Below are 14,816 nucleotides of genomic sequence, written 5' to 3'. Positions count from 1 at the left end.
TTTAAATAAAGGGGTGAGTTCCATTTCCAAGATTTTATATACTTCATTCGGTAAACTATCAGGTCCCGCGGCTTTTTCATTCTTTAATTTCTTGATAGCTCCCCCTATTTCTTCCCTTGAGATTTCTTGATTTAAAACGGCCTGCTGAAACGTATCTACAGAGCTCTTTTATTACCTACAGAGATCCCTTTGAGATGCTTTCAGTGTGGATTGTTGGACACAGCAATGTATTCTGGTGCAAAAGGTATGCTGAAAACAGAGGTATTGACAAAGACCTAGCTTTACAAAATGTACACATTAAATGGATTGGACAGAGAGGATTAAAGTGGCACCAATCGATGCCTTTGGTTAAAACCTTTTTGCATCTCCAACTACTGACCTCATGATTGTGTACTGTGGTGGCAATGACCTAGGAAAATTGACTGGGGTAGGTCTGGAAATGCTTATGAAGGACACCTTTGCAGAATTTATGTTGCTTTTCCCCCAAACGACCTTTGTACACTCTAACAAATGCCAAAGACAGAAATGGAAGTGGTCCAATCAATTTTGTCCACAGGTTGAGGAAGCTGGAAAAATTTCAATAAAGCTGTTTCTGCTTAAATCAGAGACCATAGAATGGGCTCCATATATAACATCAATCTACATTTCCATAAGGAGGGCATCTACAGGAGTGACAGGGTACACTTCACTGATGAAGGAAACAGAGTGTTTCTCAACAACCTAAAGCTCCGCAACCGCACTTACATGTAAGTGCAACAAACTCTTAAAAAACACAAGGCCTCTTTTTAGGGCCACCCAAAAACCCAACATATAACCTAGGTCTATATAAAAAAATTGAATTATTTTTGCTTGGAGTCACGCTCGCGGGGTCGTTGAGCGCCGTGCACCCCTTCGCGTTCACACCAGGGGGCTACGCTGGGAGCTGCACACCCCTTGCGTTCACACCAGGGGGCCATACTGGGAGCCGCGCACCCCTCGTGCTCACACCAGGGGGCCGCACTGAGCGCTGTGCTAGGGTCGCGAATCCAATTTCTTTTTTTTAACCGTTCACCTTAATTAATTCACATTCGCCTCAGGGATCCCCGTCCCCCTCGGCCTGGCAGGTATGTTGGTGATTGTGGAGGAAGCCCAAATGGTCCCGTTGGCTCCCCGACTCCTGCGGTAGCCGGCATTGCTTTTCCACACGGGGAGCTGCTAACATGCAGCTCCCCATGTGAAAAAGCAAAAGCAATCGCTTTTGGATTTTGGAACCTGCTCTCGCTTTTCTAAAATCTAATCCAAGTTTGCTATGGCTGGGTGGGAGCTGCACGGCTCCCCCTTGCCATAGCAAAGAGTAGTGTACCAGGGTGGGCACCCCGGGATACTGCAGGAGCTGGCCCTGGGGAGTGGCGGTCCTCAGGGCTAACAAGGGCTTCAGGAGGGGTCCTCGCGACCCCCCTCCCAACTAGTACAAAGACACGGGGAGGTGGTGGTCCCCATCGCACCGCTTTTACATAATTAGTGCCCCAGGGAGGTGGCAGTCCCTGGGGCGTGTGGGGGGCTTCAGGCCCCCCACACAGTTCCAAATCTTAAAAAATAAGCCCCGGGGGGTGGCGGTCCCCAGGGCTGCAGGGGGGCCGTCTGCCCCCTGCAAATATTTGAGAAAAGCCCCAAGGGCTGGCAGTCCCCGGGGCTGAGGAGGCCCCAGCGGGCCCCCGCAAATGATTTTGAGGAATGCCCCCAGGACCTGGCCATGCACCCCTTACGTTCACACCAGGGGGCCGCACTGAGCGCTGTGCTAGGGTCACAACTCCAATTTCTTTTTTTTAACTGTCCACCTTTATTAATTTATATTCGCGTCAGGGACCCCCATCCCCCTGGGCCTGGCAGGTATGTTGGGGATTATGGCGGAAGCCCCAATGCCCCCACGGTCCCATCGAATCCCCGACTCCTGCAATAGCCGGCATTGCTTTTCCACACGGGGAGCTGCTAACATGCAGCTCCCCATGTGGAAAAGCAATCAGTTTTGGATTTTGGAACCTGCTCTCGCTTTCTAAAATCAAAACCAAATTTGATATGGCAGGGTGGCAGAATATCCGTTGATTGCATATATGCATGGCAAATCGATAGGCGATCACCTTTTACATAGCCACCTCAAATCACCAGCACTACAAACGAATATGATGGGAGTTTTGTTTCCGCGCCTGAACTGTAAGGCCTGTAAATACAACCATAAAGTACTGGATTATGTATCTTTTGAAATTGGGGCTACGACAACAAAAAAAAAGAAAGATCAATCGGTTCTTGAATTGAAATTCTGAATACACTCTATATGTATTAGATTGCCCCAGTCCAAAAAATACGTGGGCAGCACTATCCATCCAGCAAAAATCGGATACTGAAACATATGCAAACCATCACTAAGAAAGACCAGACCTATTCGATGGCTCGCTATTTCAAACATATGCGCAACAGTGACTGGAAACAACTACAATTCTTCTGTATTGATCAGGTTCCAAAGAACGAAAGAGGGGGAGACAGAACTAGGGCTCTGATGGCCTTAGAATCTAAACATATAATTGATCGCCAAACCAGAATTCCCCTAGGCCTCAACATTGATGAGGAATTATGGGCTCACTTAGAATAACTGGAAAGAATTACATTGTTTTCCCTGCCCTCTTATCCTTTGTTAAATTAGATGATTATCTATTGTGGGTTCTTAATCCCTGTAACTATTACAAAATCAATTATTTCCAGGTTTTATCTCTCTTAACGTACACAGTTCTATTGGTATGCCCATTCAGGGCACAATTTTGTTAAACTTGCCAGTACTCTGAGTGGTTTGCCCATTCAGGGCGCAATTTTGTCAACTTGCCAGTACTCTGAGTGGTTTCTAAGTGGCAATAATAAATATAACTTGAGGTGAACTAGAGGTATTTACCTCTGTCACAAGCTGCTTTTTCTGGTTCTGACCGATTTCATGGAATGATCACATAAGAATATGTATATTTTTGAACCATGCATAATTTTTGGATTTTCTAACTATGAAATATATATTACCTACTGGCGGTTGCCAGTAGGTAGTTATAGTTAGGACCTAGTTTCCATAGGAAATCCGCAACATTCTATTGGGAATAACTTTGGCCCTGGTGGACGAATGTTTGCGAATTTCTCAAAGAAGATGGCTAGGTCCGCTGCGCTCATTCTGTGAAAGTTTTGGGGTATTGGTGAAGTGGGGGCTGAGATAAAAGGGGTGTCCCAAAACGTGTTTTTCCCATGTTATTTTCCATAGGACGTTTAAACACGGCTACAGCTCGAACGGCTGAATGGATTTATAAGAAATTTGGTAGAAAGGTAGAGTGTGGGTCGCAGATCACGCTTTTGTTTAAATGGTGTAAATCCGTTCAGTAGTTGCTGAGAAAATTAAAGTTGAAATCAGTTATATATCTATAAGCGCGCATGGGTGCGCGCACCTATGTGGGTGTGCGCGAGCGGCATTGTGATTTGCTGTTTAACGTCTGTCAACATTCGATTCGGAGGAAATCAGGAAGTGTTGTCCGCCATTTTGTTAGTGCGAGTGAATATATAATACAGAACAAAGGGTTAGTACATGGAAAGGGTAGAGATTGTCTGGCTGGGTAGGTTTTCTAAGGGGGTACAGTATGGACCCTGAACGCGAAAAGACCATTTTTTTTTGGGAGAAAACATTTGCGGGGTGCATGCATTCGGTCGCGCACCCCTATTTACAAGACTGTGAAAAACTATAGTGGTGAAAATGGAAAGGGAGCAGGGTGGAGAGTGTTTGATTTCGTAGGTTTCTTGAGGGGTTTATTAAGGATGACGAAAGTCTAAAAGTAGCTTTTTTTCGCAAATAAGTTACGAGGTGCGCGCACTCGGTCGCGCGCGGCGATCAAAAAACATAAAGAAAGATGGAGATAAATTACAAGTTTGAGTGTTTAGATCTAAGGTGGCTCTTAAAAGAGCCCTTGTGTTAATTGAGTTTTTGCTGAACTTATAAGTAAGTTCCGATGCAGAGTCTCATGTTACAGAGGAAAATTCTATTTCCCTCATCGGTGAAATGAACACCATCTCTCCGATAGATGCCTTCCATGTTGAAACGTAGGTTGTTGTTGTATATAGAACCCATGTTATATTCTCTGAGGAAAGCAGAAACAGATTTATTTACATGTTTCCTTGCTTTCTCAATCTGTGGACAACGTTCATTGGACCAATTCCATTTTTGTCTTTGGCATATATTTGAATACACCAAGACAGTTCGAGGAAAAAGTGACATCAATTGACTAAAGGTGTCTTTTAGAAGCATTTCTAGACCTATACCTGTTAATGTGCCTAGATCATTCCCACCACAGTGCACAATTATCAGGTTAGGTTCAGGGAGATGCGTAAAAGTTTTCACCAATGGTATCAATTGGTGACATCTTAATCCTCTTTGGCCAATCCACGTAATCTGCACATTTGGTAAGTCAAGGTTAGAAATTCGTCTGTTTGCAGCATATTTTTCACTCCAGTGAATATAACTGTGTCCTACAAGCCAAACCTTCATTTTCAAGGTAGATGCAGTAGTACTCCGATGGGTTCTGGAAGTGGAAAGGCAAGTAGATGGTGAAAGTCATGATAAAAGAAGTGTGTGAGGATTGGTGTTAATGAAAAACTGAACATGATTGGTTAATTGATATACTTCAAGATTGAAGACTACGCTGTATGTTATAGTTTTATTACAAACAGATCTTCTATTGGTCGTGGAAAAAAAAGAAATGTAAAACAAGAGTGGATAGGCAGGTGTGTTTGGAGGGAAATTATCCTTTTTGCTTGGATTTAGAACGTTGAGATATGAACTTTTGACCTGTGGCTTCAGCCAGGTGCAGATTGAGCTGTTACCATGGTAACAGCCAGAGAAGGCAGAGGGTGAAGGGTGACCGTTATGTGACTTTGAAAATATTGAAAGGATAACCAACTGAAATGTTAATTTGAATATGAAATTGTGCGGGAACAAATATGATTGGTTGAAGAGACATATATGAGTGTGTATTGACAGAAAATCTATGCCATTATTCTTTGGTTGCAGTGATAGAAGTATTATTGAGAGCTCTGTCAAACGGCTATCGTTTTACAACTATCATTGTTCTACATCTGATAAAGCATTGGTAAAGGTGAGTGTATAACTGTTTGTTTTATGATGTACCGTTAAATGTGGTTTGATCACTATATTTGATTATGTGAGTTACTGTGTCTAAGGAAGCACATTTTTGACTTTGATACAGTTTGATATGTTTTCAACTAATGTTCCATTTTATTACATCAATGTTTTGGAACATTGTTTCTTTGTAATTATTAGTTTAAAATTACGATTAATTAATTTGATTAAGGATAGTGGAGTTCAGTCATGTTTTTAAGTTATGAGCTACTGTTAGGTCTATGAATTAAATGTTACTTAGAGACGGATCTGCAACGAAATTTGGGGGGGGAAGGACGATAAAAAATGATTTTTTGTAGGGGGACATGAACGTGTAATCAGTAGATAGAGTAAAGGTGGAGGGGCTGTTACAATGGGTAAAACAAGTGCAAGGCCTAATTAATATTGAAATGGTTCTTTATAGAGATGTGAAACGCTCAGGTGCGGCTCTGTGTGTATCTGGGATGTGTGTTATCTTGGGCTTCCACAGCAGACATCAGAGGGGGGGAGGGGCTGAAGTTCTGTTAAGTTAATGGGGGTTGTGCGCCGTTTCTTCACTTTCTTTCAAGTCTGAATTATAGTTTTAAATGTATTTGTGGAAAACTGAATAAATAGAAAATAAAATGTAATGAAATAGACAGAAGTCAATAAACATTTGCGAGCGTTTGCACATAATTTGTAAAGTTGGTTACAGTTAAAAAAAAGGAATTGGTAGAGTACAGATAATGCAGGTAGAGAGAAAAATAGTTGATTAAATGTGATATTGTCGAAAAAAAGTGGTAATGCTTTAGGTATTTTAAACTTTAAGTTTGAGGAAAAAATTACAGTGTGGTTTGCGGCCGAGGGATGCAGTGGTGGGGGTGGGGTGAGGAGGAGAGGTGTCCCAGTACAATCAAATGAAAAATTGTGACCATGAGGTTGTAGACAGGTTCGTGGAGTATATGCCTTTTATAAATTGATGTAGAAGAGCAAATATACATAGAGGTTTCTGTGTACCACAGTGTGAATCCATTTTCATCTCACTCCTGCTTTCTATATTAGTTGCTTTGTGTTATGTTAGTGTGTGTATGTGTATGTGTGTGCGTTCAGTCTGAGCTAAGGAAGTTTGTTCTGCAGGCAGACACAGTTGTTATAGTCGAGATGAAAGGGTGATAAGTATTGAAATAGGATATAGCGTGTGCTCTGTGGAAGCGAGGGAGCAGTGATTAATAGTGAAGCACAACTGCGGCGGAGTTTTGTTACAGTAATAAATAATTTTTTTGCCAGAGGTACGATTGATGCTATGGTTCACAACTCGTAAAGAAAGGGTTGACTGACTGTCGCAGGCCAGTGGGTTGAAGTATGAAAAATTCAGGTTGACATAAGAAAACATGAATTGAGTGCAGCTGAGATTACGTGAAACACATCAATACAGTTTTAGTATAAATTATTTCAGTTGTGAATATGGGTTAAAAGAGGGAACGTATATATTTCAAATTTTTATTCAATGATGCAGTGTTTTGAGAGAAAGTTTTTTATTTAATACAAGTAAACATAATCTAAAGAAAATAGTGGGTATAGTTACTAGTTCATAGAACACAAATGATGGAAATGTAGTATGAAGCAAAATGAATATCGTTTAACGTGTACAGCCCCGCAATGAAATATATTTAATTATATTGCATGCAAGAAGGTGTGTTTTGATTTTAAGTTCAGTAATCATATATGAAAATAGTAATGGTTAAACATCACTTCATTAACAGTTAGTTTTCAGTATACGAAGCAGTAACAAGCTTGTTGTATGGTATTGTGAAAGGAAATGAAAAACGCGCCAAAATGGAGAATTTGGCTCGAGGTGCATGTATGTTATGTGCAGGGACATTCGAAAATCAGTACTCAGAACAACTATTGTATTGATATAATTTTTTGAAAAGGTTTCAGTACACAATGTCTCATACAGGTTGATAAGCAAGGGTAATATCAGGGTAATCATAAACTTTTTAGTTATGAATCAAAAATCTTTCAATAGGCATAAATTAAAAGCAGCACATGTGTGTGAGGCGGAAATAAGGAGTAGAAAGGGAGAATGGTGGTAAACCATATAAAATCATATAAAAAGTCATTGTAACTATACACATTTCTCAGGGCACATTTAACCATATTTTACGCAGCCTTGGTTCGAGAATATTTTAAATCAGATATGATAACATAAGGTAGTGATTTGTTGAAATTAGAGCATCATGAAATGTTTTGAACAAAATCGAGGAGGTGTGGAAAAAAATTAACTCCAGATAACTTAAAAAATTCACAGCAGCAGGAAATTACAATGTCCAATGTTAGTAAAGCCAATAGGTCAGTTTATATAAAATATAATAATAATAAAAAAATAAGAAAAATTAGGAAGGGAAAAAACAGTCAAGATGTCAATGGTTTGCAGAACAGCTATCCTTCCATTGAATAGGCAAAGTAAGTGGCAACTGCTTCTAAAAGAAAGTCATTGTTATCATCCGAAAACAAGTCAGCCATCCAATTGAAAAGAGGAAATGAACATACATGGTCATTAATCACCGGAGCCTCTAGTAGCATCAGAGGAGAACTCGGTGAATTTTCAATGTAGCTGTGTGCCAAGAAATCTTGCGCCGCTGCGAATATATTCCAATGACCCAGAACTCCATGTATCGCTGCAAAGGCCATAATCCCTCCGTCGGAACAAAGTTGTTCATGATTAAGTAACGGATTCATGAGATGATTGTAATTCACTTCAGGAGGTACTGAGTTGCAGAGACATAAGTCCAGGGCCCACATGACACAGCTCAGGCAATGAAATACAGGCTGCACACAGGTGAAATAGGTAAATCGAAACGATAATCCATATGATGCACTCAAAGTCGCGAGTGGCAGAATGCCATACTGGTCAAGCATCCTGTGGCGAAATAGTTCTAAGTGTTCCAGCTCGTTTCCGAAGGCGAGACGGACTTCCATTTTGTAATAACGAAAATAGGAATACAAAGGTTGCAGCTGCTGGTATTAGATGAGGATGTCCAGAAACATAGATCAGAGCGTATGGAGTGAGAGTAGCAGAATGCCTTTAAATGATTTGGTGCAAAAAAAGCACCAAACCATTGGTTAGTAGTTGCAAAAAAAATAGTGCAGCTGGGAAGTGGAGGAGCGTTAAAGATTATGAGAGTCACCCTAGAAAATTGTAAAGGAAGGTCACTATTTAATAAGATATGCAGTTTTCTGCGACAGTTAGCTAAGTGAATGAGATATGTTTGTGAACAGATGGTCGGGTAGCTTGATTTTGGGACAATAAGGCTGTTGTTCATGTCTTGGGATGAAACTTTGAGTTCAAGGCCGTATTTTGCGGCCAGATGCAAACATGAAGGTTCCCATGCGTGGGTGGGTGAAGTTCATTTTTACAGAGAAACATTTGCAGAGTGACTATTTCAGACTAAAGCTTGTCGTTTATTAAAAAGTCATAGTAATTAACATTGCTTGAAAATAAATAATTACTGCTGAGTGTTATGGTAAAATTAGGCATTATAGGAGATACCGGTGTACCTTTGAAGACACATGCAACATTACAGTGCTTCATGTTAAACAAGTTATGCAATTGGTAGTGCCTGGATGTGAACGATTATGTGCGGCATTGATATTTTTGACACTGTGGGCCTCATTTATGAAAATTTTGCACTATAGATGCGTTACTTTTTCCTATGTTAAAAGTGACACACTGGCGGCGCAAGGGCTTCATAAATAAGGCTCTGTGTACTTATGACTAGTGGAGAAGTGACGCAATGAAATGATGTTAGGTGAGTGTAGTGTAGTTACGGAACGGAAACCTTTAAAGAGAGTTACATTTAGTATGGAATAGTTTTTATTTTTTTCACAAACTAACGTATGAGAATATTGTTACAGTGTTAGCGGAACTGTTAGTTGAAGTTTGATAAAGATTAGTGAAATAAGTAAATTATGGTGTATTTAATATGTGCAGCTAATAATCTGTGAGAAAAGGTAATAGTCCACAGTCTTGTAAATAGGGGTGCGCGATCCAATGCGCGCACCACGTAACTTTTTACGGAGAAAAAAAAAAGTTTCATTCACGTTCAGGGTCTATACTGGACTTCCTGAGAAAACGTACTGGGTTACATAATCTGTACCTTTTGTCCTTTTCATGTTCTAACCCTTTGATCAGTACAATATATTCACTCGCAGTTACAAAATGGCGGCCAATACTTTCTGATTTGCACTGATTCTAATGTTAACAGATGTTAAACAGCAAATGAGAATTCTATAAACTGTATATTTTTGTAATTTTAAATAATAGGCAAAATAAGTAAACTTAAAGATCTGAAACGATCTTCAGGTGTCGTCTGCATTTCCAGCATTAAATTTTACTTATAAAGCATGTGAATCACAGTCTTGTAAATAGTGTTGCGCGATCGAGTGCGTGCACCCCGTAACTTTTTTCAGAAAAAAAAAATGTTGTTCTGGCGTTCAGGGTCTATAGTGCACTCCCTGAGAAAACGTACTCGCTTAGATAATCTGTACCTTTTTCTCTTTCCATGTTCTCACCGTTTGTTCGGTAGAATATATGCAGTCGTATTAACAAAATGGCGGCAACACTTCCTTATTTCCTCCGAATGGAATGTTGAGAGACGTTCAGCAGCTAATTATAATAAATGGTATAAAAAACGGCTGCAATGCATGCATATTGTTAAAAAGTTAGCGATATTCATGCTATACCGAGCTAATGCTCTTAGCTATGTTATCTAGGTCCCATTGGATAACATGACTAAAAACTGCTCAGGGCAGATGTTAGCTTTTGGAGATATTCACGCTTAGCGCGAATATCTTCAAAATTGGTAATAGGCGATAGTGATGTTAGTGACTGTTTCCAGTTGCTATCATCTTGCCACGCCCACTTTAGGATATCATTAGTGATAATTATTACTGACATGCAAAGTGGCGCACTAGATGGTTGCTATCTGCTACTAACTGTCGCTAACTGGTGTTAGCGACAGCTATGTAATAGGGAGATCATTTTATCTTCGCTTTGTTGGCACTTGAAGGCAAAAAAGTGGAGATAAACTCCCTTGATAATATGCCCAATTTGGGGGAATTCAGAAAGTGTTGAGCACCATTATGTTAAAAAACTCCCTGCACATAATGTATATGTATTTACGTAAAAAATATAGAAAGTAAGGTTGTGTAGTAGTGCATATCAAAAATATTGCATGTAGTATCCTGGTAATGTATGGTTGATTATATTGTATATAATAATTGATTTAAAAAAAATTGTAGGGGGAAAAATTTGCTAAATAAATGTGGTTCACAAAGACATCTTGGGCCTCATTTATGAAGGCCTTGCGCCGCTGGTGCGTCACTTTTAACATGGGAAAAAGTGACGCACCGGTGGCGCAAGGATTTCATAAATAAGGCCCCTTAAACTTAGGCTTTACGATATATATTGGACAGAAAATTAGGGAATGTATATGGTAGGCATGATATTTGGTAAAATGGGTGTATGTTGTGTAATACATATGTGTGTATTATGTTAACTAAAATTCAGTTGTGTATTTTTTTTAAAGAGTGTTAGGTGCTGAAAAGCAACAACCAGAGGTTGAACGTGAGAGTATAGAAACAGAAAATCCTTTTTTACAGGTGAGTTGATACATTTAAAATGATAACTTATTTTGGAAAAGATTATCATAATATGCATGTTTTTTTAAAAAACATTAACACTGCTTCTCTTATACATGAGGGTTTTAATTTGTACTTTCAACATGTCTGAACATGCTTGTAGTACATATGTATTTTGAAATACGGTTTTATTGTTAATTGTTACAATCTTTTGATGGGCCGGGTTCATGTGTTATTTTGAATACAGTTTGGGTTCATCTATTTTTTGACTGTAAGAGTTTGCTGTTTACCTTGGTTAATTTTTGCTAAGTCATCATTATCTTTCAACTTTATGCTGTATCATTTGTGTACAGTAATTTTTGAGAAATTACAGAGGTATATTATGACATGGCTGTTGGCGTGATGGACATTTCGGATGCATTTTTGTGACAGTACTATGTATTTGCATTCTATTATATGCATTTGCAAAGGTGTATTACGATGAGGTCAGTCGGACGCCATCGAGGGAGTAATGGTAGGGCAGGGAGGGAGGGAGGGGGAGGTGTAGGGTAGAGAGATCTAAAATATGGTATATAGATAAATGTAGGAAAGTATATATTTTAATTAATACAATTTTTTTTACAGTGTACACAGCATCGCATTTTGGAATGTAGTGCACACTGTAAAATTCATTTAAATAATTAAATTATGTATTTACTACAAATTATCTGTATCCTGGTTTTTAGGTCCCTCCAGCAAAGATCTTCCCCTCCTCGTCTCCCTGTCGCACCATAATTGCCTCCACGAGTTGCGGCTCATTGTGGTTTTATATGACTATGATGAAATGTTTTACATTAGATGAAATTTACATGATGAGTATGCTGTTAAAGGTAAAAGCAACTGTCTCTGTGGGAAGTAGCAATCGGTTTAGTGAATGTTTAATTGGTATGTTGTGAGTTATTCCTTCAGTTTGCATACAGTTTGAATCACAGTTTATAGTGGTGAAGTTAGAAAATAGATCTCTACAATAAAATTAGAAAGTGTATAAATAGTTCTACAGCACGAAATGCAGAAAGCAAATTTCACAGTGAAATGTGTTTTTATAGCACAATTTTAATGAAAAAAATTAAATAGGAAACTGTTAATGTCTAGGATGAAAGTATCTGTTTTTTAGAAAAATAAAGAGGAAGGTCTTATAATAATCAATGTAGTTAATGTCTTTAAAAGTATGAAAGAGTATGTAGTTAAAAGATTACTCAAGGTAATCATTGGTTAACTAATAATAAAAAATATATAAATTAGTCTTTATATTTTTTTAAAAGGAGAAAGAAGATAGAAAATTAATAAAAACATGGAAGATTACTGTGAAAATGAGAATATCAATTTTGAAATGGCAAAAGAAGTCCTAGAAGAATTAATTGAAGGAGTATTTGAGGATGAAATTTCAGCTGAAAATGAGGACTTTTTGGACAGCACTTTTGATAGTGCATACTTAGAGATGGTGGAAGAAGAGAATTTGGAAGAGCAAAATAGTAATGAAATATCAGATGAAATTATGCTAAATGTGATTCTGGAATATGAATTATTAAATGAATAAAATTATTTTTGATTAAATAAAAAAAAAATTGAAACTATTATTGTTGTACCGTTAATCAGTATTCTCTTTTTTAAGAATGACAGTAAAAGTTGTGATAAGGTGGATAAAAGATTAAAATTATAAAAATAAAAAGCATTAGGAACATCGACAATGCTTGAAAGTTAGAATAGTACTTATACGTCTCAAAAATTACATTCATAGAATACATGTGTAAGGATAACATAGATATGGAGTGTCACAAATTTAGAAACAATATTCACTATAGGATTTCCTACTCTGACCAGAGACTGTTTCTTTGTCTTTATTCAAGTTATAAAATCAAGCATTGGTTATAATTTGTATGGTATATGGTAGTAGGGGGTCTATAATATTTTTTAACTTTTTTTCCAAACAGGTTATCATTAATATCAGAAACATCAATCAGTATGCCGACGAGAAATGAAAAAAGAAAGCTGTATAAAAAGACATACCATTTGAAGAGAAAAGAGGGACAAGATTTACGTAATCAACAAAGGACGGAGAAAAACAAGAGTGCTCCTGGTAAGAGCAGTAAGGAATTTTTAAAACAATTGTGTCAGAGGAAAAGTCAATTGGATAATGTTGCAAAGGAAAAACTGTTTTCAGGATCTACAAGGAGAAATGGACGAAAAAGAAAACTGTGTTGGAAAAGAGTGGTGAGGAAAATATGTACAGTAAAAGACGTACAAATCAGTTTGCGGAAATAAGGAAACGTATGTTTCATAAGAGAGTTGTTATGAATTTATTACAAAAGGAAAAAGTTTCAAAAAGGAAATCTGCTTTTTATAAGAAAAAAATATATATAGAGGAAGTTGTGGATGATGCGTTCGAGACGAAAAAAAATTTGTTAATTTTAGTGCTTAAAAGAATAAATACACTAAATAAGGCAATCAGAGTTTTAAAAGCTAAGAGTAAATGGAAGAGACACATAAATAGAACTAATTTTTGTAAAATCTTTTCTGGTAAATGGATGCATACTTCAAATTCTGAGCCATTTTTTAATGAAGAGAGTTACTTTCAAAGTAACGATTTGTTGCATGCAGTTGACACCAGTGGTCGAGCGTATGAAGTGAAGGATGGCTGTCCTATTGAGAAAGAGAAAATTGAGGTCAGAAATACAGAAGGGGAAATAGGTGGAGAAGTTTTACAGGGATGTGTTCATGCTCATGTTTATAGTTGGAATTGTAGCAGTATTTGCAGTGTGCGACAGGATTCAATTGATTTCTTTCGCAATTTCTTACGTAAGTACACTAAGGAAAGTTTAAAAAATAAAATTGTACTGTTGCAAGAATTAGATCATTGCAGAGTGAGAGAAAAAATGGGTTTGCAAGGACATTCTTTGGCTTGTCTTTCAAAAAAAATATGCCAGAGTGTTTTTCATCACTTTAGGATGTTAGCAGTGCATCATACCAAAATGAGAAAATTAGTCAGAAATATGTATTATGCAAAAAGTCCAGCACTTAAACTTAAAGAGTTAAATAGTGCTCTTTTGCATGGGTGTGTATTAGATGTGAAGAGTATTTGTGCAGAAATTGAGGTAAGTTATTTTGGTCGAGATGAAGAGAATGTAGAAACTGATATAGTTAGAGAAGGAAATGTGTTAGAAAATGTTGGACACTTTAATACTGAAGAATTTGAACAGAAAATAACAAAATTTAAGGTCATTGCAGGTGAAAAACCTAATTTAACTTGTGTGTGTTGTCGACGCATTCATTACAAAAGTCAAACTAGGTTAGTTGATTTATATTTAAAAAGTGAAGATGAAGATAATACTCAGTGGAGAGAGTTTGCGACTTATTTGCTGGTAGAAAACTATTTTGATTTGGGTTTTGAACAACGTTTTTGTAAATATTGTTATAATAAATTGAATGAAAATAAAATGCCTGCTAGAGCTGTTCATAATAATCTTGAGTTGATAAATATTCCATCGGAACTGAAGGATTTAAATACTTATGAGACTATTTTGATTCAATGTGTACATCCTTTTCAGGCTATTGTTCGTATGGAGCCTAAGACTGGGAAATTAAATCCTACAGATTTACAAAGAGGATTAAAGGGTAGAGTTGTATATTTGCCACTTGATTTAAAAAAAAATATAGAGACAATTGGTATTGAAAATGTAGAAGAGGAACCTCTTCTTATTCTAGTTAATGGTGTACCTACAAAGAGTAAGAAAATCTGACAAGATTTAGTGGATGTTAGGAAAGTGAAGAAGGCAACGTTGTATTTAGTTAAAAATAATAAATACTATAAAAATGTGTATGTAGAACGAGAAGATGTAAGTGATGAAGAGAATAATGATTTGTCTTTTGGACAAATTGAAAAAGTTGACATGTCCAGAAGTGAAGAAATTTATGAACATTACAGTGTTCATCCACTGCATTCCAAAGAAGCAATGGGGAATGCAATTGAGTTATTTCAGATGAA

Source organism: Lissotriton helveticus, chromosome 7, assembly GCF_964261635.1.
Source record: "Lissotriton helveticus chromosome 7, aLisHel1.1, whole genome shotgun sequence".
NCBI lineage: Eukaryota > Metazoa > Chordata > Amphibia > Caudata > Salamandridae > Lissotriton > Lissotriton helveticus.
The sequence above is the reverse complement of the archived record's forward strand: the minus strand, read 5'-3'. Positions refer to the sequence as shown.